The 27,772-nt window shown below is 45.6% G+C and overlaps 1 long non-coding RNA gene across 1 annotated transcript; it reads right to left on the reverse strand.

Annotated features, from left to right (window-relative positions):
• Positions 1–1,608: 1,608 nt before the first annotated feature.
• Positions 1,609–27,639, reverse strand: LOC143840814 (uncharacterized). The gene is made up of 3 exons (XR_013232436.1): positions 27,607–27,639; positions 2,319–2,410; positions 1,609–1,715 (listed from the first exon to the last, which is right to left on the reverse strand). It is a non-coding gene; the product is annotated as an uncharacterized LOC143840814 (long non-coding RNA).
• Between the last annotated feature and the right edge of the window lie 133 nt (positions 27,640–27,772).

Below are 27,772 nucleotides of genomic sequence, written 5' to 3' on the forward strand. Positions count from 1 at the left end.
CTTCTCAAACCTTTCCTATCATCAATTGCTGCTGGGGGTTAATTTTAGAGTGATGGTATGTCATAGCCGTGTTGATTCTGCCTTTATTTAGTGATGTTTATGTAGCTAGGAAGAGTGTTAGCCCTGTAGGGGTTGGAGTTGACCAGCCGTCTTTATCGTGTTTTAGTGCCATATATTCTCTTTATGGCCCTGATGCTCTTTCCTGCATTCCTCCCCTCCCTGTTCTTCCTCACCCCTGCCTTATTCATCTCCATCCCTCCCCGTCTCTCCTGGAAACTTGGAATCCGTTTACTGTGGTGTTTTGACTGTTCGATGTTCTCCCACTTTCTCTATACTCCCATAAGGTAGAGTGGAATCAGAATTATATGTGATGGCCCACATTTCTTGCCTCAGTTTCAGCAATGCCTTGTTGAGAGTGCTTTCTTACTCAATAAATGAAATCTTTTGCTTCAAATCAAGAGTTTGCTTTTCTGGGTAACTGAAGATCCTCACAGGCTGACCCTGCCTGGCTTCTGAGATCTGATGGGATCAGGCTCTCCTGGGCTACACAAATTGGGTTACATCAAGGTACTGGTGTATCACATGCCATTGTGGTGCCTGTGGATACACTGGTGCCCTATAGCAGTGTTGGTGGCTGTGCAATTCTTTTAAAATGTTGCTTTGTCAACAGCAACGGTCACAGCAGAAAGCAAGTGAGAGCAGCCATTTTGTGGCTGTGTCCATCTCCTCCTTAGATCAGCTGCCTCCCTATATGGCTGCCACGTCATCAGCATGCCATTCTGTAACTAGTGGCTTGCAATCGCTCCCATGCAATTGCTAGGTTCAACACACCTGAGGGCGGTGCTTTTTTGGTTGTATTTCTTGTGAATGTGCAAAGGGAACACTGATTTGTGGTTCTGGTGATTTGCCAGGATTGCCGCCTTAGAATGGTGCTTTAGAGTTCCAACATGGCGTCATGGGTAAGAGCAGTGGACTCTAATCTGGAGCCCTGCATTGGCTTCCACTCTACTTTTCCACCAACCTTGGGCCAATCACAATTCTCTCAGAGGTCTCTCACCCTAACCTACCTCACAACGTTCCTATTGTGCGGAGAGGAAGAAAAAGAGACTGAAAGCCACTTTGAGATTTCTTAAGGTGTGGGAAACAGGCTGTAAAACCCAACGGCACGTTGTGGTTGCGTGTTGCTGTGGTTGTTTGTAGTACACATAAATACTGAGTCCTTTGGTATTACTTGGTGTGTGCATGTATCGAAAGTGTGACATTTGTTGTCTTGCAAGGACAAGGAAGTTATTTCTGTCAAACCACACCATTCAGTGTCCTCTGCCAAGCCTCCGCATTCACTGCCCAGCCCCTAGGCCCTGCCAGCTTCTCTCCTGGGTGTGCCACTTTGTGCATTCTCAGGCCTTCTGCCTTTCTTTCCAGGTAAGTCCAATGCAGGTCTCTACCCTTTTCATCATTGTGTCTGCCTGACTTTCATGGATCCCCTCAAGTTTCACCTCCTTTCTTGCTGCCTCTCAGATTAGGAGCCAAAATCTCAGCAAGGAAACCCTGCAGCCTACCTTTCCTGAGGGACCAACGGCAGTTCTTAGCTTTCTCCGGGTAGCAAAGTCCTGCCTTATCCAGGCGCTCTCAGTGGTCCAGAGAGGTCCAGTCTAGGGTTGCCAACTCGAGGGTAGGATGTTCCTGGAGATTTGGGGGTGGAGCCTAGGAAGGGCCTGCTTTGGGGAGAGGAAGGACTTCAATGACAGACAGACAGTTTATTTGGTCCTTTGACTCATTTAGTAATATCAATAGGGCCATACCAAGTATTGGATAAAGCTTAAAATACATTAACAAATATGTTAAGATATTTATGTCAACATTTAAAATGCCTCCCTTTTTAGGCACTTACGGTAGCTCACAATCCGGTAGAAATTGGGCTCTGTGGCACAGCACCCTCCTGAGGCCCCTCCCCTATCCAAACGCTACCCTCCCCAGGGTCCACCTCCTAGGTCATTCCAAAAGCAGAGCCAGCAACCCTAAGTCCCCCCTCCCTCCCTCCATTCTCTTGCCGTCTTATGTCATCTCAGATTCTTCTTTCCACAGCCCGGACCAGCTGAGGAAGGCAAGACAGATTAGGGGCCTGGGTGTCTTCTCCCCTCACCTGTGGCCCCTCACCTGGGACCACCCATTCCCCCTCACCTTAGTCTGGGATGGCGGAGGCAGATGATGCACAAGCAGGGCTGGCCCCTTAGAGCAAAAGCCTGGACCAGCCAGCCGTCTCCCATCAGCATGCTAACCCTTTCTCCTGCATCACCTGGTCATGCCTGTTCCCTTACCTGAGACAGTGGCAGATGGTGGTGCTGCATCGTCTTAGGTGAATCATGGCGCGAGAGACCTGGGCCGGGTGCCAGCGGCTGTTCGCAATCCGCTGTGAGAACAAGAGAAGCTGAACCTTACATAAGATTCACAAGCAAGAGCCTTTGCATTTTAAGCAGACATCTGTTAGGACCTTGCAAATTTCCCTGTTATCAGAATTCGGACTAAGCTAGCAGCATGGCAGCGTGCCATATTTCTCTCCTCTGGTGGGCCTATCAGCTCCTGCAGAATTTAAACTTGCATGAGGAACATAACGTCTCGTGTTGTAAAGCAATTGTTCCAAATCTGAGCTGAGTCTTTAGAGGAACTGAGTGATATTGAAGCTAATTCTTCTTCTCGTCCTTTATTTGCTACATTGCCTTGGATAGGTGTGAATGGAAGCCTTGGGCCAATGCAACTTTAGACACAATGCCCTTGTCTTGCTGCACTTGGCACCCTGCTCTGAAGAACCAAGGAAGAAATGGAACAAATGCTGCCACCAGGTCTTTAATTCTTTCGGAAAGGTGACTTGTCAAAGCACCTCCGTTTCTGACAGGACTTTCACCACCTCATCGCCGACAGGTAATCCTTTGCTTTGGTGATGGAATCAGCTTTTCAGATAACTTTCAGGCAATCTTTCAGGAAGGCATAAAGCCTCCCTCTTCTGCCCCTTCGCATCGCCTTCCATTTTTTAAAACATATTTCTGAAATGGAACCAAAGGCCATATGCAGTCAGGGCCCAGTGCACCGGACTGCCTTCCTGCCTATGCCCCTCAAAGAGCTCTACGCTCCACCACCACCCACTGGCTAATGGTCCCTGGCCCTAAAGAAGCCTGCCTGGCCTCAACCAGGGCCACAACATTCTCTGTCCTGGCCCCCACCTGGTGGAATGAGCTCCTGGAGGAGATCAGGGCCTGATGGAGTCTGCAAAAAGGAGCTCTTCCACCAGGCATTTGGTTGAGGCCAGGCGTAACCAACCAATAACCAACAACATCTGTAGGGCCCCTATTCCCTCCCAGAAACCAATTAATGCATTCTGCCCCTGGACCTGTTTGCACATTTATAATTACCATTGTTACACTCCATTGTTAATTAATAATTAATGTTATGGTTATCTATATGTTATGGAAAAACTAAGTTCCTTGTATTGTTATATCAATACTAGCAACGTGGGCGTTGTATTTTTTAAAATTGAAAATGAAACCACTCATCTTCAGGGTTGGGTTGGGAGGAGAGGGAGTGGCTTGATGTAGATGACAGTCCAAGCATTGGAAAGTGGGTGGGGGGAGTAGGCGGGACAAAGGAAAATGATGGCAACATTATGCACAAATGGAAAGGCGACACAAATCAGCACCCAGAAAATGACCAGGGTCAAGGTAGTCTCAAATGAACCAGGAAAAAAAATGGTGGAGGCATAAGTCGGAAACTAAAGGCACGAAAATGTTTGCAGAGATCAGGAAATAAGGCAATGCAGAAGGGGGTCAGAACTGATGGGGGGGGAAGCCTAGGGTAGTCCATCAACACTTATGAGAGCCAGCTTGGTGTAGTGGTTAGGAGTACGGACTTCTAATAGAGCGAGCCGGGTTAGACTCCCCAGTCCTCCCCAACATGCAGCCAGCTGGGTGACCTTGGGCTAGCCATGGCACTGATAAAGCTGTTCTGACCGAGCAGTGATATCAGGGCTCTCTCAGCCTCACCCACCTCACAGGGTGTCTGTTGTGGGGAGAGGAATGGGAAGGCGAATATAACCCACTTTGAGACTCTCCTTCAGGTATAGAAAAGCGGCATCTAAGAACCAACTCTTCTTCTTCTTCTTCTTCTTCTTCTTCTTCTGTTGAATGGCATTTGCTCATTAGAGAATGTGCCCCCAAATTCTCTCACTGTAGGTTTTGAACTTGTAGCTTTACTAAAAAAGAAGATGCGGCAGAAAGCACTCTCTGTGCAAGCTCTGGGCCACATTTCATCAAGGGCTTGCAAATGTAACCTCAAGCCAGGGGAATCAATACTTCTCCAGGAACGTGCTGTCATTTTGGGTCAATTGGCTTAGTTCCTTACACTCAATACTTAGAAAACTGAAAGGGTATTGTGAGTTTTTCCCTGTTGAGATATTGGACAGAATACTGGTTTCATGTTTCAATATATATATATAGCTGTAAAAATGTGAGCTGATCCAGCATACTGTTTCATTACATGAGAGAAGAAGAAACCAGTTGTCCTGAAGACTGACAAAGAAGCAGTTCTTTTTTGGGTGAACTTGCTCATTTACACTATAGGGTGCCTCTTAGTTCCCGAACTATGGGAAAGGGTGGAAGCTCAATGTGATGACTGTTGTTGTAAAGTAAGAAGTTCCAGATGCTTCATACCTGGAGATTTGAGGGGTGGATCCAGAAGAGGGCATGGTTTGGGGAGGGGAGTGACTTCAATGGAGTACAGCAGGGGTAGTCAAACTGTGGCCCTCCAGATGTCCATGGACCACAATTCCCAGAATTCTGGGAATTGTAGTCCATGGACATCTGGAGGGCCGCAGTTTGACTACCCCTGGAGTACAGTGTCATAGACCCACCTTCCAAAGTGGCCATAGTCCTCAGGAGGGCTGATCTCTCTCTGTCACTTGCAGATCAGTTGACATCTCAGAGATCTCCAGCCAGTACCTGGAGTTTGGCAACCCTCAGGCTTTCTTCATAAGGAAGCTGCTCCAGTCCCTTATAATGATCCTCTCATGCACTTTTTCAACTCTCCAAAATCCTTGTTGAGATATGGCATCCAGAACTGCTCACAATATTATAGGGTTGGGCGCTTTGGTGTCCGAAGCACCCGTTCCCACCTGAAGCAGCCTGCCCAATCCTAATTGCAAACAGGGAACTAGACCGAATGCTGCAAGGCTGGTAATTTTATTTCTGATTCCTTGCCAAACAACCCCCAGCACGGAATTTTGCTGTAGCTCCAAATTCAGACCTCTCCGTTTAGACTCCTGAGATACAAATAAGAATGCATATCCTCCAGCCATAAATATCTGGGTCAGAAAGTAGAACGGTCGACATTAGGAAGGGTCAGTTGGAGTCAGGATGCAGAGGTACAGATTTAATCAGCTGGATTAGAATAAGGAGATCTGCAGAGAGGTGAAGGATATCAGCATCTGTGATAAGAGTCCTTATTGAGCTGCGGATTGGGGGGATCCATTCTCCTGCATTTGTTAATTAATTCTAGTTTAACAATCTCACGTTATAATCTCTATCTCAAGATTCTAATGGAGAGAACCTTTGTTACATCTAGACTTTGTTTACTGCTTAAAATAGATAATACATTATGTATAATCATAATCATTCCATATCTGTGCCACATAATATATTCCTGGTAAGGCCTAGGAGGAGGAATATGTCTCATAGCTTGAGTGCCACTCAGCGCTTAACACCCACTCAGGGTGGCTGTCCTGCCCCAGAGCACCTCCTCCTACAACCAGCTTGCCTGTCTGTCCAGCACCACCCCTGACCACCCCCTCCTCTTTCTATTTCCCTCCGAGGCTCGGAGGCTGTAGATTCCTGCCACGTGAGAGCTGCCCTGCCGGTGATTTCCCAAAAAGCTGCCTGCCGCCTTTCAAGGTCCTGGGGGTAGGGAGAAGCCATCTGCAGAGTTCTTTCAACCCCCCCCCCCCGGGGCTTGGTCCCTAGCATATATATATAATACAAATCGTGGTGGTGATGACTCACTTTTTCCCAAGCAACCGCTATGCAATGTCAGTCAGCATTCCCTGCTGCAGCATTGGCCAATCAGAATCATGGATTCCTGAAAGTGATAGTTGCCCTGCCCCCTTAAGGGTATGCCTTCAAAATCCTGGCAACAAAGCTGGCGATTCATCGTTGCCATGCTCCCCCGAGTGAAAAGAAAAATCCCCCCCCCTGCACGGTTTTCGGCCGAAAATAAAGGGAACTGGCAAACGGGGCTGTGTTGTGCTTGGGGACTTAGGGGAGCTTTAAAGCACTTCTGTGGAGGGACTGTAGCCGGAGAAGCCTCGCTGGGTGAATGAAGCCTCGCTGGTTCGTTGCTTTCTGCTCGCTCCAAGAAATAAAAATGGCGATCGCTTCGCTGGAAGTTCGGAGGAGAGAGACTTTGCTGCAACCGCAACAATGGGAATGCACAGGTCTTTTTCGCTACTGTTGCAGATTGTTTGCAAGAGTGTAGCGCTTTTCGGAGGGTGAATCCACTTTTCCCAATTTCCCTAGAAGCGCTACAACGAATTGCTTTTTGCGGGACTGTTTCAGGAGTGTGGCACCTGGAGTTTGCTAGTGCTACTCTTCAGGCTTTCCATATAAGAAAGCTGCTCCAGTCCCTTAAGCATTATAGTTATCCTCTCCTGAATTTTCCTAGCTCTTCAGTATCTTGTCTGAGGTCCCCAATCTTTTTGATCACTTATCCTCTCAATCTCAGAGCCTGGAGGCAACATCAGGGAAAGGCCTCAGCCTCTATATCCTTTTGCTTTTCAAAGGAACTGATTGGCCGCTGTGTGGAAGAGGATGCTGGACTAGAGGGTTTGATCCATCAGGGCTCTTATGTCCTTACGAGTCTGTAGGCATTTTTGGAATTCTGACACAGTGTGGTCAGCACAGGCACAAAACAGCTGCCACAGGAGGCTGAACCCCCTCAAAATGGCCGCCCCAGCTTCTCTCCCTTGTGCTGTGGTGACAGCTGCTGGCAAAGGAATTGGATTTTGAGTGGTCGATGGTTCCACCCACCTGGTAAAAACACGTGGGGGCACCAGAGAAGGTGTCAGTGGGTCCCATGGAGCACATGCATTAGGAACCCCTTCAATGTACAACTTGTATGCCCATTTTCTGCAACTTGTATAGAGGGCTTCTATCTCCAAATCTGAAAGCATTTCTGAAACAGTCTCGGCTTCTTCCAAAATCCCTTTGAGGATTTCCTTCAGCATTCACTTTCAAGTGTCTCTTTAAGTGGAATATCGGTGACCACTAAGATTTCAGGAAATATGAAAGAATCCTTCAAGCATAGGCAACCCACTGCATTAGAACGGAGCTAAAAAAAATCAATATATCTTTCCCTCTCTCTCTCTCTTCCTCTCTCTCTGCCATAGCCTTACAAGTTATAGAGCTGTAAACGTCTTCTGTGCCATGAAGCTGTGATCAAATTAGAAACCTGCGCATGAAATGATTCACCAGAGCTCTGCCTTTTATTGCCAACAGAGGAATGTTTACCATTATGCAGCCTAATCGTAGAGCCAAGTACTTCCCACCTTTTGTATTGGCTCTTATTACAGGTACCCATCACTATAACAGAGTACTTTCATTTCGAACCCATCATGGTGCTATTAAGAATTCTCCACCAAAACACGTAAGATTAAAAGCACAGAGAGTTGGGCAGAAAGACTGTAGTTACCTCTCCCACCGTTTTAGCATCAACGTTTTTACGTCCGACACTGGTTTTCTGCGCACAAAGTCAGAGAACCGGCTTCCCTGGGCATGGTTGAGTAGCACGGCCTCCAGAGTTCTGAAATGCTTACTTTTTGACATTTACTCTGTCCTTTTTCTTGAAGTAATTCTACTGAAACCGTTGGCTATACAGTCATAAAACAATATGGTCAAGAGCAATTTTGCCACTGAATGCCGCAAAGCTACAATTGTGCCCCCTGTTGGTACTTATTAGAGAATGTGAGGAGAGTGGTGTGGAATGAAATGGGTTTTGCGATGGAGTTTCTCAAGCCAGGGCTCTTAAGATCAAAGTCGTTAATAATTCAAACATGTTGGCACTTCAGAGCGTTTCAGATTTACTTTTTGTGCTTGAGATAATCCTTTGTTTAAACATTGCCTTTGTGTAGCTCTTACTGTTCCTTTCATCCACAAATCCAGAGTATCTAAGGAAAGACATTCCGTAAAAACAGGTGTCCGTGTCTTCTTGGGACTGTAACTACTCCAATGCTACAGGTGGGTTCTCATTAAAACAAACCCCCTACAAACCTTTACTTTACAAACCCATCCACATACCACAAACACTATGTGAGCAGCGAGAAAGATTTCTGTGGGTGTCAGAGCACCCCTCGGCACCTCTATGGGGACTCTGATCTGAAGAGTAATGTACTCAGAACTTTCATGCATTCTTCCCTTACAGTTTGGAAAGGCCACAGTCCCAGGAGAAGATCATGTACTACCTAAACATTTCTGGAAGCTTCCCTTCAAAGCTATAGGGAAGAGATTGAATGATGCCCCATACAAACATCTGCAATGAACTGCCACACCAAGAAATTACATGTGTGAATGTGCAGTCCAGAGTCAGCTGGACTGGGTTATCTGAACTTGTGATCTTAGTGGCATGTTCTCTTGTTGCCATCTGTTCCTTGGTGTCCCATACGTTGCCCTGTGGATCATGCTTCTTCCCATGAGGTCCATGCTTCTTCCCATGAAATCCTGGGCAAGGCCACAGGATTCCCTGTGCCATGCAAAAAATAAAATAAAAGGGTTGGGGGTGCTCCCACAAAAGCTTCTACCCTGGCACCATTGTGTTAGTCTTTGTGCTACTGGACCCTCGCTCTTTTCTGTTGCTACAAACAGACTAACATCAGGGCTCGTTTCTCCATGTAGCACATGTAGCATGTGCTACGGGCCCTGCACTTACAAGGGCCCCGCGTGGTGCCTCCCCCCCCAGATCAGGGCTGTAGCCTTTCTCCTCCCCCCGTTTCACCCCTTTAAGGACACTCAGAGAGACACAGTTTTCCACTGTGTAGGCCCTGACCGAAATGCCCAGCTCTGGCGACATCTCATGAGCTAAGCAGGGTTGGCTCTGGTTGGTACTTGGACGAGAGACCACAGGGGCAGACCAGGGTTCCTACAAAGAGGGAGACAAAGGCACAGAAGAACCTTTGAAGGCCTCTTTGTTTAAAACCCCTCTGGGAGCTGGCTGCAACTTAACAGTGAAGGGCACCATAGTCACTGTGCTCCTTCCCTTGCTGAAGTCTGTGCATAGATGGAACCCAGATTATATCAGGGGAAGAATGATGCTGGCATGTGTCAGCTGGCTGAATAATAATAATAATAATAATAATAATAATAATAATAATAATAATAATAATAATGATGATGATGATGATGATGATGATGATGATGATGATGATGATGATGATGATGATGATGATGATGATGATGATGATGATGTCCCCATGATGTTCTGATGGATACGTTGAAGGACTGCAATCTGGATTTTCAGATAGTTAGGTGGATAGGGAATTGGTTAGAGAACCGCACTCAAAGAGTTGTTGTCAATGGTGTTTCATCAGACTGGAGAGAGGTGAGTAGCGGGGTACCTCAGGGCTCGGTGCTCGGCCCGGTACTTTTTAACATATTTATTAATGATCTAGATGAGGGGGTGGAGGGACTACTCATCAAGCTTGCAGATGACACCATATTGGGAGGACTGGGAAATACTCCAGAAGATAGAGACAGAGTTCAACGAGATCTGAACACAATGGAAAAATGGGCAAATGAGAAGAAGATGCAATTTAATAAAGATAAGTGTAAAGTTCAGCATCTGGGTCAGAAAAATGAAAAGCATGCCTACTGGATGGGGGATACGCTTCTAGGTAACACTGTGTGTGAACGAGACCTTGGGGTACTTGTGGATTGTAAACTAAACATGAGCAGGCAGTGTGATGCAGCGGTAAAAAAGGCAAATGTCATTTTGGGCTGTATCAACAGGAGCATCACATCAAAATCACAAGATGTCATAGTCCCATTGTATACGGTACTGGTCAGACCACACCTGGAGTACTGTGTGCAGTTCTGGAGGCCTCACTTCAAGAAGGACGTAGATAAAATTGAAAAGGTACAGAGGAGAGCAACGAGGATGATCTGGGGCCAAGGGACCAAGCCCTATGAAGATAGGTTGAGGGACTTGGGAATGTTCAGCCTGGAGAAAAGGAGGTTGAGAGGGGACATGATAGCCCTCTTTAAGTATTTGAAAGGTTGTCACTTGGAGGAGGGCAGGATGCTGTTTCTGTTGGCTGCAGAGGAGAGGACACACAGTAATGGGTTTAAACTTCAAGTACAACGATATAGGCTAGAGATCGGGAAAAAAATTTTCAGTCAGAGTAGTTCAGCAGTGGAATAGGCTGCCTAAGGAGGTGGTGAGCTCCCCCTCACTGGCAGTCTTCAAGCAAAGGTTGGATACACACTTTTCTTGGATGCTTTAGGATGCTCTGGGCTGATCCTGCATTGAGCAGGGGGTTGGACTAGATGGCCTGTATGGCCCCTTCCAACTCTATGATTCTATGACTCTATGACTCTATGATAATACTAATACTAATACTAATACTAATACTAATACTAATACTAATACTAATACTAATACTAATACTAATACTAATACTAATACTAATACTAATAGTTTGTTTATAACCCACCCTTCCGAAATACTCAGGGTGGGTGACAACAGTAAAATAAACATACAAGTCTAAAACATTTAAAATTATTAGAATATACAAATGTTCCCCTCTAAAATTTCCGGATAGGGGAGTCGTCTACCAGGGAGCCAATCTTATGACTTCTCCTCCTCCTCCCAGCACTGAAGCCGGCTGTTTTGGTGGATATGATTGTGGGCCTTGACATGGAAAAATGCCAGGTGGGCTGTCTTCTTGATTTGGGCCTCCATCGATAAGGAGGGGTCCAAAATCACACCCTAGCTCTTGACAGTAGGGGCCAGTGTCAGTTGCACCCCTTCAAGTGCTGGGAGCTGTATGGTCTGTCTCTCCAGTGGTCCCCAATATTTTTATCACGGGGACCGGTCAACACTTGACAATTTTACCGCCTGAGCCCCTGCTCCACTTGCTTTCCCCCCTGACTTCCCGCCACCCACTGGGGGGCGCTGCCAGCAGCATCTGTGCAGTGCCACACCGAGGGGAAGCCCCAGCCATGGTGGCCGCTGGAGAGCATTAATGGTGAGCCGGCAGCAGAGTGGCGGGCAGCCCCCAAGGCAGCATCCAGGGAGGAGGACGAGGATAAGCCGCGGCCCGGTACCGACTTATCTTCGGACTGGTACTGGTCCCCAGACCAGAGGTTGGGGACCACAATGTCTCTCGACATGCTGACCTGGCCAGTAGACTTGGATTCTATTATACATTAAGGGGGCATTCCTATTGGGGCAGATGTAGTGCTCCCAGAACTTAATCTTGAAGCAGTAGCTGTTTGCTGGCACTTCCACTTGCACATGTATGTAACAGGCAATGTAGTAGTAGTGGTAGTACATAAAAAATAGCTTAAGAGTGGCTACCTAAGAGTTGACGTTCAGCATCTCAATTTGCAAACTCTATTAAACTGGTATGAATCGGAGGTTAATGGCAGACCTGCATAGCCTCCTATCCACAGATCACGTACTTCTTTGAATCTCTAGTCCTTTTTGCGGCTTGTCCTTGACTTTCATTAGGAGAAGGTGCCTTTCATGCCGGCGCTTTCTTCCTCTATCTCTCTCCTCTCTACCACCCCCCCCCCCGACCTCCCTCTTAAATAGTGAACATGATATGCAAGTTGCTAACAAAGAGGCTTTCATGTCAAATTATTGGGAGGGGGAGTGGAGCCTGATTTGCCTAATAGGATTTAAATTCTTTATCATCTCGGTGATTTTTCCGTATGTAGTAATATTTGAAAAGAAAGGCTTAGATAATTTTTTAAAAACCCCTGACTACTTAGTGCATGTTCCCTTACAACCTCCTCCACATCAGCACAGAAGTTACAAGGCTGTGGCATGTTAGCACCGCACCGCAAAGGCTCGGACGAACTTAGGGTTGCTTCTGATGTTCCACATTTGGTTGGAATGTGCAAGAGCTCCTGTGCATAAATATAGAAACATCCCGCAGGGGCCGTAAAGGGATCAGCAAGCCAGCATGGGAAGGGGAGGGACCTCCCCCCCCCCCGTTCCAAAGCGGTCCCTTCCTGCCTCCTGATTGGCTTCCCTTCAGAGAAGGGTTGGCTCCCTCTTCCTCTCTCCCCGCCAGGTTAGACGGACAGGCTGCTCTCTCTCCTGTTCCCTATAAAGTTTGCTCTATCCTTTAATAAGCCAATTTATTCTTAAGCTGTTTGCGCTCAGCTTTGCTGCATATTTAGACTTTGCTGACACATTTGAGACCCAGGAATGTCCCTCTCCCAACATATCACTTCTGTGTGTGAAAAGGTGATGTTAAAACGGAAATCTGAGACTGCTTAGGGAGAAAGACACGGGTACCAAAGAGGTTCTGGCATCTCTCAAGCTTCATGTGGCAGGAGACCTGCCAAGGATGTGTGAGGGGTAAAGCCCTGGTTGCCAACTCTAGTTTAGGAAACACCTGGAAATATTGAAGGTAGAGCCAAAGGAGGGTGGGGTTTGGGGAGGGGAGCCTTAATGCTTCCAAAGGAGCCATTTCTCTAGGAGAACTGACCTCTACCACCTGTTGCAATCCAAGGAGATCTCCAACCACCACCTGGAGGTTGGAAACCCTGCAGAGCACCTGGTCTGTCACAAGGCACACAACTTTGCTGTTTTCCCCTGTTGGGTCACCTTTTAGGGGGCACCGGCTGCTTGATCTTGGAACCCATTCCTCAACAACTAGAATTTGGGTCAAAAGAATTTGGGTCAACTGCTGGCAGGGGCTCATGGGAATTGTAGTCCATGGACATCTGGAGGGCCGCAGTTAGTCTACAGCTGTTGTGATTTTAGAGATGAACAAAATATTACAAATTGTCAAGACATTTTTGTAGACATTGCTAGGAGCCTTTCATTAAAAAACCGAATGTGAACATTCTTCAAACCAAGATTCCAGGAGTACCTTCAAGACCTTAAAATCTGTGGCAGGGAACGAGCCCTTATGACTTACTGCTCAGTTTCCCAGATAGTCTTGAAGGTACTCCTGGACTCTTGCTTTATTATTATTATTATTATTATTATTATTATTATTATTATTATTATTATTATTATTATTATTATTACTTTTTACTTTTTACTTTTTACTTTTTACTTTTTACTTTTTACTTTTTACTTTTTACTTTTTACTGCTTACAGACAGATTAGCATGGCTACTCACCTTGATCCCTCAAAACCATGTGTGTTTATTTTGAAAATATATGTGCCATCTTTTCAGAGTATTCTACACTCCGTTGCAGGGAGGGGAATACTCCCGTCCAGGTGGTAGTGGGGACATTCTGTGATCACTGCCCTCAGTGAGTCTGCCCGGAAGGAAGCTCAGGCATATAAACTACGACGCCTGTTTGATCCAGGCTGTAGGTGTTTTTGAGCATTTCACTGCAGAGATGTGTAAATCTTTCCCAGTCTCTGCTCTGAAGAACAGGAATCAAAACTAAACACCACTCACTATTTTTTAAGACGTTAAAGCAGACTGATCCATATTGTGTGTGTAGGGAGGGGGGGGGAGAGAATTAGCATGTAAAGCTCCTACCTCTTTGATGAATTTTTTATGAAAGTAGGATTAATCACGGCCCATGCGCCTTTCACCTAAATCAAATTGTGCTCACACAAAAGCAGATCACCTTCCTTCTGGGCGGAAAGGGCTTCAGTTCTAGACTGCTTTTGCAGGGGGACCGCAGAAAGTTTCTCATCTCTCAAAAAAAGGTCTAATTTAAAGGAAAAATCGCCCACAGGCTGGATCACGAGTCCCCATCATGGTGCCCACCTTCACCTTTCCTGCTGCTTGTCAAATGCTTTTTAGAAAAGGGGTGTGGCCAAGTTTTGTTCATTGTGGCTTCTGATTGGTTGTGTGGATTTTTTAAAAAGGTGCTTTAGCAGCAGCTGCTGCTGTTGCCGCACAAAGATCTGGGAGCAAAGCTCCCTGTATGCATTTTAAAAAATATGTTCCTTTTATAAGGTCTCCTATTAAACAGAGCTCCAGCAAGAAGTATTGAAGAGTTCCCACGGGAGCCATGCATAACTTTAAACTCTCAAGTTTCATCATCGGTCCCACGCCTCCTGGTGGCCATTTTGTCATAGGCTCTACTTCCTGAAGTCACCATTTTGTGTTTGCACACACCAGGAGACCTGCCATCTTCTTCCCTTCTACCGCAATTCATTAGCCAAACATTATGTTTTCCCTTCAATTTCAAGCATATGTCTTAAGAAAAACATTTTCTCTCAGCAGGAGAAACTTTGAGTCTGGTAGTATTTTTAAGACCAACACAGTTTTATTCAAGGTGTTAGTCAAACTGCGGCCCTCCAGATGTCCATGGACTACAATTCCCATGAGCTCATGGACATTGTAGCCCATGGACATCTGGAGGGCCAAAGGTTGACTACCCCTGGTGTAAGCTTTTGTGTGCATGCACCCTTCTTCAGAGAGCTGAAGCTTATTCAAAGTTGTGTCCATAGCTCCTACCATGAATAAAACTTTGTTGAACTTAAAGGTGCCCCTGGACTCTAACTCTGTCCTGCTGCTTCACCTGATCCATACTGCATGTAAACCGGATGGGCTGCCTAATTCCCCAGAGGAAATGACGGCCATTTAAGGAGATCTGGAAAGGTTGGAAAAATGGGCCATAGCCAACAAAATGGCTAGGGTAAAGTATTACATTTGGGTGATAAAAATGTGATACATAAATATAAGATGGGGGATACCTGGCTTGATGGTAGTACATGTGAAAGGGATGCAGGATTTCTGGTGTGTCATAAGCTGAACAGGAGCCAACTGTGCAATATGGCAGCTAAGAAGGCTAACGTGATCTTAGGCTGCATTGCTAGGAGCAGAGAATCTAGAGCAAGGGAAGTGATGATACCTCTCCATTCCTCATGGCATAGGCCTCATTTGGAATCTTGTGTCCAGTTCTGGATGCCACAGTTCAGGAGGGATGCTGACAAGCTGGAGTGTGTTCAGAGAAGGGTCACTAGGATAGCTGAGAGGTTAGAATCCCTGCCTTACGAGGAGAAGCTGAGAGAGTTGGGGATGTGTGGCTTGGAGAGGAGGAGGGCAAGGGATGTTAGGAGAGGTGGACTACGTCAAAGGTAGACCCCTTGAAGAGGGGGCAACTTGTTTATTGAAGCTTTAGGGACCAGGGTGTAAACTGCACAGAGCTTTTATTCCAACCCCAGATCGATTCAGTCCCTGCTCTCTACACAGAATGGCATTTCCGTTTGGATTTTGGGCGATTTTAATTTTCCTTCTGCAGCAAGAAGGATTGATCCGGAGTGACCCTACTTTTATTGTGTGATATCTTAGAGTGCTTTTAATCCTGAATATATTCAGAAAATCTCATTGTTTTGAATCTGGGCTCTCCTCCGTGGTTGAGGACCCGTGATTGGCTACAGGTGGTCATGTGACAAGCCTACCTTAAAGGAGAAGCCCCTAAGTTCTCTCAACTTCTGTCGGCCTTGGATGTTTTTTTTTGTGCCTTCCTCGTCCCCCCCCCCCTTCAAGAAAAGAAAGGATTTTTTCCTCCCTCCTCTGACTTCTTGGATCCTCTCCCCCGCTTCAAGAAAACAAAGAAAGAGTCTCCATTTGCCCCCTCACCTTCTGAGCCTCCCTAACCACGTGCAGAAGACTTTCCTGTTTCAATGGGGGGGGGGGGGGGTAGAGGAAGACCCAAGTTCAAAGTGATCTGAATTCAACAGGATTGACAATGGAATAAACAAAGTAAGTGCAGACTCTGCCCAGGACTGGGGGTCATGCGTTCAAATGGCAGGGATGGTGAGGGCAGTTCATAGATGGACTAGGCTGCCTTGGAGGGTTGGGGCATCTCCTTTGTTGGAAGAGTTTAGGAGGAGACTGGCTGAGCGCCTCTCAGGGAGGAGTGGTTTAAATATTTGTGAGACCCGTAGCACCAGAGCCAGTTTAAGGGTTTGCGGGGCCCTAGCAGGGTACAATGGTGGTGGGAGCAGTCAGACTGGGGGTGGAGAGGCCCTCCCACAATGGGAAGGGGTGTCACTTTGAGTGTCCGTAAAGAGGGGAAATGAGGGAGGAGAAAGGCTACAATCCTGATCTATGGGGTGGGGGAGAAGGCACCATGTGGGGCCCCTGCAAGTGTGGGGTCCATAGCACATACTAAATATGTTACATGTAGAAACTGGCCCTGCTGTGAGGAGTTGGTGATTATTAAGTCCTTGAGAAGCTGGAGGGCTTGACTGGATGACCCTTGGTGGTCTCTTTGTTTGATTCTGATTCTGAATGTATTTTCTCCCAGGAGTCTTAAACTGAAAAACTTTATTTGCTGGGAGGGGCAGGGTAATGTGCTTATGCTTATGCAATAGCTGTTATTTTACAAAGGGAGAATTAACTTTGAAATGCTGCAAATCTTCTTGTTCCTTGTGATCCCGGACTCAAATTGAGTGGTTGCCAACCTCCAGGTGGTACAAGCAGAGACAACCCATCAGCCGAAGATGAATAAACAGAAAGAAATTCCAAGCTGGTGATGACAAGAAGCTTTATTCAGAATTAGTTCCTGGGTATAAAACCTCGTTTTCGTATTTTACTTCCTCAGTAAAATTATTTCTGAATTGTTTTTTTTTTCCAGGGATACAAACAAGGTCTTCAACCCACTATCTAATTCTTATCATTTATATACCTTATATTTTATATTTTAAGTCATATATTTTAGGTCTATTAGTATCAAAGGTCCATAAAAGTAATCTTATAAATGACCCCAAAGTTGGCAACCTACTACAACAAGTACAACAGCTACCAAACTGGGGGCTACAGTGCCCCCCAGAACAAAACACTGAAATAAAGAACTGTAAAACTGAAAAGTGAAAGAAAGAACTGTAGAAATCAACTTAAAAAAAAACACAACCCCAAGAAGAAAAGGCAAACAATGCTGCCCCTCAGATAAAAGAAGAAACACTAGAAGAAACAGTAAATCCCAAAGCTCCCCCCAAACCCACCCCACCCCACCCACAGAAACCAAAATAATAGTTTGGAACAAGTGATTAGGAAAAGAAGGGAGGAAATATAAGAATCCCTCAGTCAAACTATTGATGTCCTGCCAGAGTAAGCTCAACTTTCAAGATATTTGTAGAAGGCAATGGTTAGCTGGGAGAAATTAGCTCACTTACAAAGAGCTTATTTTTTAAGATCTTTGCAGAGGATCTTTGCAGAAGATCTTTGCAGAAGATCTATGCAGAGGCAAAGGTTAACTGGGAGCAACTAGGTCACGTGCAATGAGCTCAGGTTGCAAATGCAATGCAATGGGTAAACTCAGGTTTCAAGATATTTGCAGAAGGCAATGGTTAGCTGGGAGCAATTAGCTCAGTTGCAAAGAGCTTATTTTTAAAGATGTTTGCAGAAGACAAAGGTTAACTGGGAGCAACTAGGTCACTTGCAAAGAGCTTAGGTTGCAAATGCAAGGTTGCAAATGCAATGCTGTGATTGTCTAGCTGGGGGCAGGCTGTTAAGCCAAGGAGGTCTTTTAAGTGCTAAAAACTGTGCTGGAAAACTCAGCTTATATGCGAGTATATACGGTATTTTGCAACCTACAGCTGGCAACCTTACCTGCTGAAGATCTTGAGAAGTGCTTGAGCCCATTAGAAAGGTGTGCCAAAGCTGAAATCACTAGAGTGCAGCTTCCTACACAGAGGCACCAACAGAAACAGAAACAGGGCTGTATGTCGCCATATCCATCTGTGTCAGTGGCCCTTCTCATGTTAACAAACAAAATACTGTTAGATATGTTAGTTATTAATCGCTTTCCAAATTGTCTAGCTACAGGCCGAAGGGTCACAGTGCATGTCTTTAGTATCTCATGGAGGACTAGGTTGGCTGTACGTCACAAAAGATGAAACATGATCTAATTTATACTCAGTAAAAACAGAGCTTCAAATATAATTGGAGGGAGAAAACAATATGTCTGTATGAGAGAGAGAGAGAAAGAAAGAAAGAAGCAATCAGTACAGTGATCTCAAAGGAAAAGTGATCTTATTTCAAAGGACTATAATATATATTATTTCCTAAAATACAGGACTTCAAAGGAAGCACAAGAACATGCAGATAAATAGATTATGCTTCTGAGGCGATTCATCATCTCAACAATACTTACGATATTTTTTTTGTGGACTTCCACCTGAAATTACTTGAGTCCTGGCTTCTAAAGGAGACGCTCCTTTTATCTATGTCATTTTTATCTTCTCAAAGGAAGGGAGGGGGAGATACCACTGATCACCTACCTACATAACATTGTTTGATGTTGTCTCTAGACCCCTCTGCAAATACAGGAAGATTACTGTGGTTTACAAAACCCTGATGAGTGCTCCTACTGTGCTTTATCCTCATCTGGAACACAAGAAGAATGGGGAAGAACACATGCCAGGAAGCTGAATTAAAGGGAGGAAGATTTGTTATGATCCCCAAACCACATTAGAACTTCTTTATCAGGGCTGTTGCTTCTATAACAAATACGCAGATGGGCAACTTGTATATACGGATCATCCAATGGTTAGCTTCACTCAAGCAGTTTGCATTTCCTTTTCTTCAATCCATTTCCTGTTCGCTCCGGACAATGAAAGCTGGGCATGCTTCCTCTCAGTATGCCGTCTACCAAGTAGAACCACTTGGCTATCGTAACCAGAGGACCAAGGCCCCAGGGCATGTCAACGTTCCATTCTCTGGTGACTTGTTCCAACTGGTCACCAGGTACCCGAGAAGACTTCGATGTCCCAGGGAGAGGGAGATTCCTGGAGGAAACTTCGGCGCTTGATCCATACCAGTCTGGTTTCCATCCTGGCCACGGGGTGGAGACAGTGTTAGTCGCCCCGACAGATGACCTCCATCGCCAGCTGGATCAGGGCAGTCTGCTGTGTAAATTCTGTTAGATCTGTTAGATCTGTCGGCCATGTTCGACGTGGTTGACCATGAACCACTGGCTAGCCGCCTCACCGGGACGGCGTTACGGAGCACAGCCTTATGCTGGATACGCTCCTTTCTCCTAAACCGGACCCAGAGGGTGGCAGTGGGGGAGGAGTTATTGAGACCTGTTATTGAGACCTGTTCAGCTCCCATGTGGGGTCCCGCATGCCTGAGTTCTTTCCCCCACCTTGTTTAACATCTTTATGTTTATGTTTAACATCTGGCCCAGATGGTACAGAGCTACGGCTTGGGTTGTCATCAGTATGCAGATGACACCCAGCTGTATCTCCTGATGGATGGTCGCCCGGACTCTCCCCCAAACCATTTGCCAGACGTTCGGAAGCCATGGCTGGATGGCTTGAGCAGAGTTGCCTGAAACTCAACCCCTCCAAGACGGAGGTCCTGTGCTTGTGTTATAGGGGGCAGGGCTGGAAGTGCGCCTACCCACCTTGGCAGGGACGCAACTGGCCATCTTGTCCCAGGCCAGGAACTTGGGAATGACCTTGGATGCCTCGCTGACATTGGAGGCTCAGGTCAAGAAGGTAGCCAGCCAGGCATTTTTCCATCTTTGCCGGGGTGGGGGCACAGGTATGTGGTGGAGGGGGAGGGGTCACTGGTTTTCTTATAAGATATCCCGATCCATATTAAGAGATACAGCTTACTTTCTTACTGGCAGCTTTGTGGCTACAAATTGACCTAGGCCTCAGTACTACAAAACAAATTTACTTGGGGGCAGGAATGAGGGATCTGACAATGCCAGAGAAGACTGTCTTACATATATTGAACAGCTGGAACAGCATTTTGACATTAATGAGATTCTCTCAGAAATAAATGGATCGGAGAGTTACAAGCTGGGAAATGCATGCAATCTGATTGTTCCAGACAAGCCAGCAGCAGACACCTTTAAAAAGAGAGGCCGCTGATTGTTCACAGGCACTTATCACTCAATACGGCAGGAGGGGCCAGGCTCCACAAACAGAAGGGATCTGAAGATGAAACCGTCTCCTCACGAGGAGTGAACCTGAAGGGACTTCAGAAGTGTGCAGAGCCAAGGATGGTTTGCCGATGGAGCAAATCGGGTGCAGATGGAGCCTCCATTGCTAATCAAGAAAGCTGACAGGAAGAAAATTGATTCCTTTGAACTGTGGTCTTGGAGGAGAGTTTTATGATGACCGTGGACTGCCAAGGAGACTAATAAGTGGGTTCCAGATCAAACCAAGCCTGAACTTTCCCTGGAAGCTAAAATGACCAGACTGAGGCTTTCATGCTTCTGGCACATTCTGAGAAGACCAACGTTGCTCAGAAAGACAAACACAGGCTGGAGAGCCATCTGACGGAGAGGCTGATTCTGTGAAGGTTCAAGGGGGTGGCAAGTGACAGGGGATGAGCGAGAGGGTTGTGAGTGTCTTGCAAAGTGCAGGACCAGAAGATCCAGGAGGTCCCAACTCTATGATTCTATGATTCTATGATTCTATGATTCTATGATTCTATGATTCTATGATTCTATGATTCTATGATTCTATGATTCTATGATTCTATGATTCTATGATTCTATGATTCTATGATTCTATGATTCTATGATTCTATGATTCTATGATTCTATGATTCTATGCCAGGAAAAGTGGAAGGCAGCAGGAAAAGAGTAGGACCCAGCAGGGGATGGATTGGCTCCATCAATGACTCCATCCACGGCTCCCAGTTGGCAAGACTTCAGCCCGGTGGTAAAGGAGAGGACGTTTTGGAGGTCCTTCATTCATAGAGTTGCCAGAAGTTAGAGGCAACTTGAGGGCAATTAACACACACATGCACACACACACGTGCACACACACACACACAGAAGCTTCATTACAAGGATATGCGGAAGAAGGTTTTGAAATGGGATGCCATCTACCAATTAGAACCACTTGGCTATCGTAACCAGAGGACCAAGGCCCCAGGGCATGTCAACGTTCCATTCTCTGGTGACTTGTTCCAACTGGTTGCCAGGTACCTGAGAAGACTTCGATGTCCCAGGGAGAGGGAGATTCCTGGAGGAAACTTCGCTCTCATTAGGGTACATGTGGAATCCCAAAGCAGCAATTTGTAAGCAGAAACACTCATAAATGGGCATGAACCAGTCCAAGTAAAATCCAGGGGAGCATTAAGCACATCTCTGTCTCTCTCTGTCTCTGTCTCGCTGTCTCTGTCTCTCTCAATCTCTCTGTCTCTCTCTCTGTGTCTCCCTCCCACACCTCTCAAATCAATGGAAGTACCTCATTTGGCCTGGATCACACAGTCCTATAATGAGAGAGAGAGAGAGAGAGAGAGCTCATCATGTATTTTGATGGAAGGCCACCAAGGAAGACTCTGAAGAGGAAGGCAACACCAAACCGCCTCTGCTTCTCACCTGCCTTGGAAGCCACCAGAAGTCAGCTGCATCTTGATGGCACTTGACACACGCCTGCCGTTTTCAAGATGCCCAATGCAGATGGTGTGATAAAAACATGCCTGGTAAAGCATGCAGTCATTTCTGACCCTGGCATGGGACAAGAAATGCCAGAGCCCGTTCCTTATGTAGAGCCAGTCGCATCCCTACGTGAGAAATCTGAGTCAGGGTCAGGTCAGTTGGACTCTGCAGTGCCCATCCAAGGACACCTGGGAAAGGCAGAGTTCTTCTGTAGGGCACGATGATGGTTGGAATCTATGGATCTGTTTTGAATTGGCAACCACCATTAAGGTAGCAAGTGTCAACATGGCTCAGACTAGCAGACAGGCCATTCGTCTTCAGTGACTGGAGAAACTCTGGGGAGGGACCTCAGCTCAGAATAGGGTCTGGGGCATGACTCTGTGGCAGTGTCTTCTCATGTCCACAGTGAAGACTCTGTCCTGGGGCTCAGAGGGAGGGAGATGCAATGGTGCAGCCAACATATGCAGAGGAGGAAGCATCAGCTAACGTGCATTGACTTTGCTTCTGTGTCACTGAGAGAAGTGGGAGCAGCCTGAGGGGGCGTTATGGACCGGAGCAAATAAACTTCTTTGGTTTTGTAAATCCATCAGGAGGCTGCAATCTCTTCCGCAAAAGCCTGTTAAAAGTAGACCGGAGAGTAACCGCCCAGTTCTGCCTAATTTCATGTGGGAGCAGTCAGCTCAGGGAGGGGCTGTAGCTCAGTGGCCGAGCATCCACTTTGGTTGCAGAAGGCCCCTGACATCTCCCGTGAAGTGAAAGACTACTGCCTGAGACCCCGAAGAGCTGCTTACAGTCTGGGTAGACAATAGTGACGTGGACGGACCAGGGGTATACGGCAGCTTCATGTGTTCAGGTCAATGTTCAATGAAGTCCGGGACAATGAACTCTTTCCTTGCCTGTGCTTTGCCCCTGAAACCTCCCCCCGCCCTTGGAGAGGGCAGAACACGGGGAGGGAACCCCAACGTGATGTTTGGAATAGACAGGGGTAGTCAAACTGCGGCCCTCCAGATGTCCATGGACTACAATTCCCAGAAGCCCCTGCCAGCGAATGCTGGCAGGGGCTTCTGGGAATTGTAGTCCATGGACATCTGGAGGGCCGCAGTTTGACTACCCCTGGATTATAATCTCATGCTACTCCTGGCACAGGCTGCCGATTGATTTGGCCTCCTTTGACTGGATTTAAAAATCCATTTTTAAAAGGGATTAGACAAACACGAGAGTCGGGTTTCACAAAGACTTTACAGAACTTGTTCAAAGGCATCGAGCAAAAGGATGCTCCATCCCCGGGAGTTACAACAAAGAGGCGGCTGTGATTAAAATGTGTTGGGTCTCAGAAAGGGAGCCCAGAAGCCCCATAGAGGGCCAGTAGGTACTCTGTGATCCCTTCCACCCTGTGACCATCTCTCATCAGAACTCCAGAGAGAGATCTTCACACTGGATGGGGAGATGTGGAATTATTAATCCAGCCTAAATGTCAAGGCAGAAAACGACATTCTCCATTGACTGACACCGGCTTTTCTTTCAAATGCAAAGTTTGAAATTTCTTTTGTATTCTGTAATATTTTTTTTTGACAAAATATCAAGCAACACTTTGAAGATTTAGGAAAGCAAATAATAATAGTGAAAAAGGAGTCTGACTGTAAATTTGAGCAAACTTGTTATGACAAAGACTGTAGATTAATCTCTATTGTCTGTTTAAAATTTAACCAGAAAAATTGCGATTGCTTTCAGGAACTATGAAAATGCCTCTCCATGAGTGATCATACATTCACATATCTTTTTAAAAAACACACACAATAATGAGATGTAGAAATGATAAAGAGATGGCATAAAATAGGCAGAAAGTTGTGACAATTGCACTGCTTTTCTTTTTAAAGAATCAATAGGAGAACTGGAGTTTTATACCTCATTTTTTTCAGAACTCAGAGTCCCTAAGAAGGTTACAAACACTTTTCCCTTCCTCTTCCTCTTTTGTGTGTTAGGAACTAAAAGTGCTTAACATTTTCTGGGTGTTGGGAGCATCACCTCTTTTTTTCTCTGACCTCAGCCACCCTCCTTGCTCCAGCCCTGCCCGTTCTTCCTTCAGTCCTCACTTCCTGGTCCTCAACCATCTCCCCCACCCAACACCTCCTTGATTTTGAGAAGCCCAGGTGAAAACTAGGTCTGTAGAAAGAGATGGTGGGTTGATTGCAAAGACTGACTTGCCATTAGCCTCTGATTCCCTTTTCCTGCTGCAGACCCTCTCTCCAGGTATTCCTCCCAGGAGAAATGTTTTCGGGTGATCAGTGGGTTGCAGGGATGCCAGCCTTCAGGTATGACCTGGGGATCCCCCAGAATTATAGAACTCGTCTCCAAGCTACAGAGATAAGTTCACTGGAGAAAATGGATGTTTTGGAGAGTGAACGGCAGGGCATTGCACGCCACTGAGATTCCTCCACTCCAGGCTCCATCCTCCAGTCTCTGAATTTCCCCGCCTGGATCTGGCACCCCTATCTACTCACCCCCTGCTGTTAGCCTGGGGGGACCTGACAACTCTAGTGGGCTGCACTGGGGTGAGTGGGGAGGAAGATGCAAGTTTTCACAGATGCAAGGTTTAGTCTGGAGCCAGCCTAATGTCTGAATCTGTTCCCTGTGCAGCAACAGCCTCAGGGATGAATGGATCCTTCCTTGGGCCTTCCATTCAGCCCAAAGGGCAGGGCTGTTGACAAGCAAAGGCAGGGCAAGACCTATCTTGGGAGACCTTGTTCAGCCCCCAGTTTTCCGGTGCAGGAACCCCAGCTTGCCACGGAGACAAGGCTGCAGGGCTACAGCCAGGTGGTTTCAGTGCAGAATCCTGGATGCACTTGATTTTGAAAGGTGGGTTTATCCAAGCGCGCACGCACACACACACATGCATGCACAAAAACCGCTGCCTATCAACCCTACCGTATCTGTTCTTCTGAATTCCTTGGAGAAAGCGCAAGTTAAAAGTGAAAGGAAGGTTATAAATTTAACAAACCAAATACTAAAATGTAACACACCCCTCCCTAAATGACAGCTTCAGGTGTCAGCAGATATAAAGGCTGTTTATATGATGAAGTAACCTTGGCGCCAAAGTGGAGCTTTCAGGGTACTTGTTTATTTTTAAGACATAGGAAATAAACAGCTTCAAGATCATAAACAGTTATTTTGGTAGGAGGCTTAGGATATTGGATGGAATTCAAGTTGGAGGCCATCTGGGAGTTCACTGATAGGCATTCAATACCATTCCAATGCTTGTTTAGCAAGCAACAGCAAAAATGTGTGACTAAATTAATAAATGTGTGCGTTGGGAGAGGGCTATAAATATATTTTTCTAATGAATAGCTGGCTACCCTGGTGAAATCAACCTCTGAGTGTTCTTCACTTAAAAAAAAAAAACTTCCAACCAATGTAGAACAAAAACAGGACAGATCTATGATAAGACTCGTTCAACAATAAATCATACAAACAATAAATCGTACCAAGCTATCGGCTGCCAAGTTGCTTCCAACTTGAGGCCACCCTGTGAATTAATATCCCCCAAACATCCTATTGTGAGCAGAGGGCCTTGTCTTCCTTGGCTGTCCATACATCTTATCTTGGATCTTCCTCTTGTCCTGCTGCCTTCAGCTTTTCCTAGGGTTCCTGTCTTTTTCAGTGGCTCTTGTCTTCTCATCATGTGAGCAAAGGACAGTAGTCTGAGTTTCGTCATTTTAGCTTCTGGGGGGGTGTTCAGTCTTGATATGACCTCAAGCCCACAGATGTGTCTTGCTGGCTATCCATGAAATCCATACAAGGTTCCTCCAACATGACAATCCAAACACATCAACTATCTTCCTGTCAGCTTTCATCATTGTCCCACTTTCACCATATGCTACTACATATAAAACACCATAATATGGTAATATGCATTTCATTGAGTTGACCTATCAATTAGTTGAAAGAGACATGACTTCACAATTAAAAGTATGCTGTAAAATGGCCTAATCTTATCCCATATGTTATAAGGGCCAAGTGTAAATCCCAATCTGATTGTGATAGGCTTCATTTGAGGTTCCCCAGTATGAGAAAAACAATTTCCAGTTCATGTTGACCACGTGAGTACATAAATCTAGAATGACATGTGTACTTTGATGTACAAAATAGCTTGGTCATTTGCCTTGATGGAAGGCATAGTTCTAGAACTGCATCCTGGGAGGTACCTGGAGATATCTGCTGAAATGAATGATGAAATCCATCCAGATAGGAAAGGACTCTGTTAACAATGGCCAAACGTGAATTCTGTATTTCAACCCTATATTCCAGTTCATGGTAAGATTGGATGAGATATTTAATGATCTCAATATTCTGAGTCTTGCTAAATCTGGGAGATAGATCTGCTTTCATTCTTACAAGAAAATGGCAATGATCCTGCTAGAACAAGTCCTGGTGAATCCAGTCAGCAGGACACCCAATTTACCCACTGAAATAAATGGGGCTTAAATATGTTTCAGTTTGGTTAGATCATGCCCAATTTATTTAAGATATGCAAAGCAGATGACAAACAACTGATGACATGGATGAAATGGATGATCTTACTTCAAATGAAAGTCACAACCCAGTTGCCTTGGAAATTATCCCCAGTGGTGTGTTTTACAATTCAAAGCATATTTACTTAGACTGAAACCCCCCAGTATGATCAGTGGCATCAGTGTCCCTGTAAATGCTGTTTAGGATTGGGCTTCGAGGCTGAAATCCTGAACACATGAGTTTGAAAGTGATGTCCATTACACTCACACAACATTTATACCAATAAATGCATTTCCTTAGGCCGTAAATCAAATTGAATAGGGACCAACTGAACTCTTATGCAGTAAGGAGAAAACTCTGGAAAATACATCACAGACTTTTTTTGCGTGAAAGTCCAGAGATCTCCAGATTCTGTTGTGGAGTAGAATAGCAGGCCGTAAGTGGGATACCCTGATTTGAAGCAGAACAGCCCAACATTTCTACCAACTTCGATGAAAATTCATGAGACGCAATGCGCCATTTTGAATCCAGCATCTGGCCATCAACATTTATTGTGGCAACTGCAGAAAGGTGACATTTTGTGACACAATGCCATCTGTGGAGCTCCCCCACACACGAGAATCTCCTAGCATGGTGGTGATTTTCTTCCCATCACACACAGTTCAGGTGTCAGTCCCCAGACACCAGGGAATTTAAGCAGCATGACGGCCAATGCGAGATGCCAAAATGTCATCTAGGCAATGTCACCCTCATAAAACAGAGGTGCGTTCAGACTCCAAGCAGATCTCCTTCTGTCACCACCTGTCGCTGCAAAAAATTGGGGAAACTGCCATATGGAAACAGGGGAGGAGTAATTTGGAAGTATCTTGGGATGTGGAGGACTTGTTCAGGGCCACACGTGTGAGGAAAATGTTCCTGACTCAGGTAGGATTTCAGTATTGTGGGCAATTTCTCCTGTCCTAAAATAGAATCACACGAACATATTGAAATACAAATGCACAGTGAGTCCAATTTAAAATATCACCTTGGGAAAAATTGATATATGGAGAGGGTTGTCGGGTTTTTTTTATAATACAGATTTGAATAAAACCTGCTTGCTATGTATGAGTGTGAATATATACATTTAGAATATTTATGACTTGCTTTGCAATGCTGATTCTTGAAGTGAGTTACCAAATGAAAATAAAACATTAAAATCAACTACAATTTAAAATCAACTGATTCCTTAAATACATATCTAGATATAGGAATATACACATTCTCGGGCAAAACCAAGATTACTCAAGCTTTCCTGCTCATCTCCGTTGTGCATGTATAGATTTTAAATGAATAATCTTTATGAAATAAATCAGTTCACATACACTCATTGAATCGGTACAAACATTGAACATGGAATAATCTTATCTAATTTCACAGTGAACTGTCACCAATAATATACCAAATGTTTAATACAAGCTAATTTGTTTCTACTTAATTAATCAGTATAAGAGAGAAGAACCAGTCCTACCTTCCCCTTCCGTACCATGCGAGGAGCTCTGTGGTCAACTTGTAGCAACGCCAGTGCCCATTTATTTCAGGATTGTAACTAACAATTCACCTTGGGAGGTACAGGAGCCTCTGGGGAAATCATGCCAGTCTTATCAAAGCTCTTTTGGCTGCCCATGAAATGTCTC

Source organism: Paroedura picta, chromosome 6, assembly GCF_049243985.1.
Source record: "Paroedura picta isolate Pp20150507F chromosome 6, Ppicta_v3.0, whole genome shotgun sequence".
Classification (NCBI taxonomy): Eukaryota; Metazoa; Chordata; class Lepidosauria; order Squamata; family Gekkonidae; genus Paroedura; species Paroedura picta.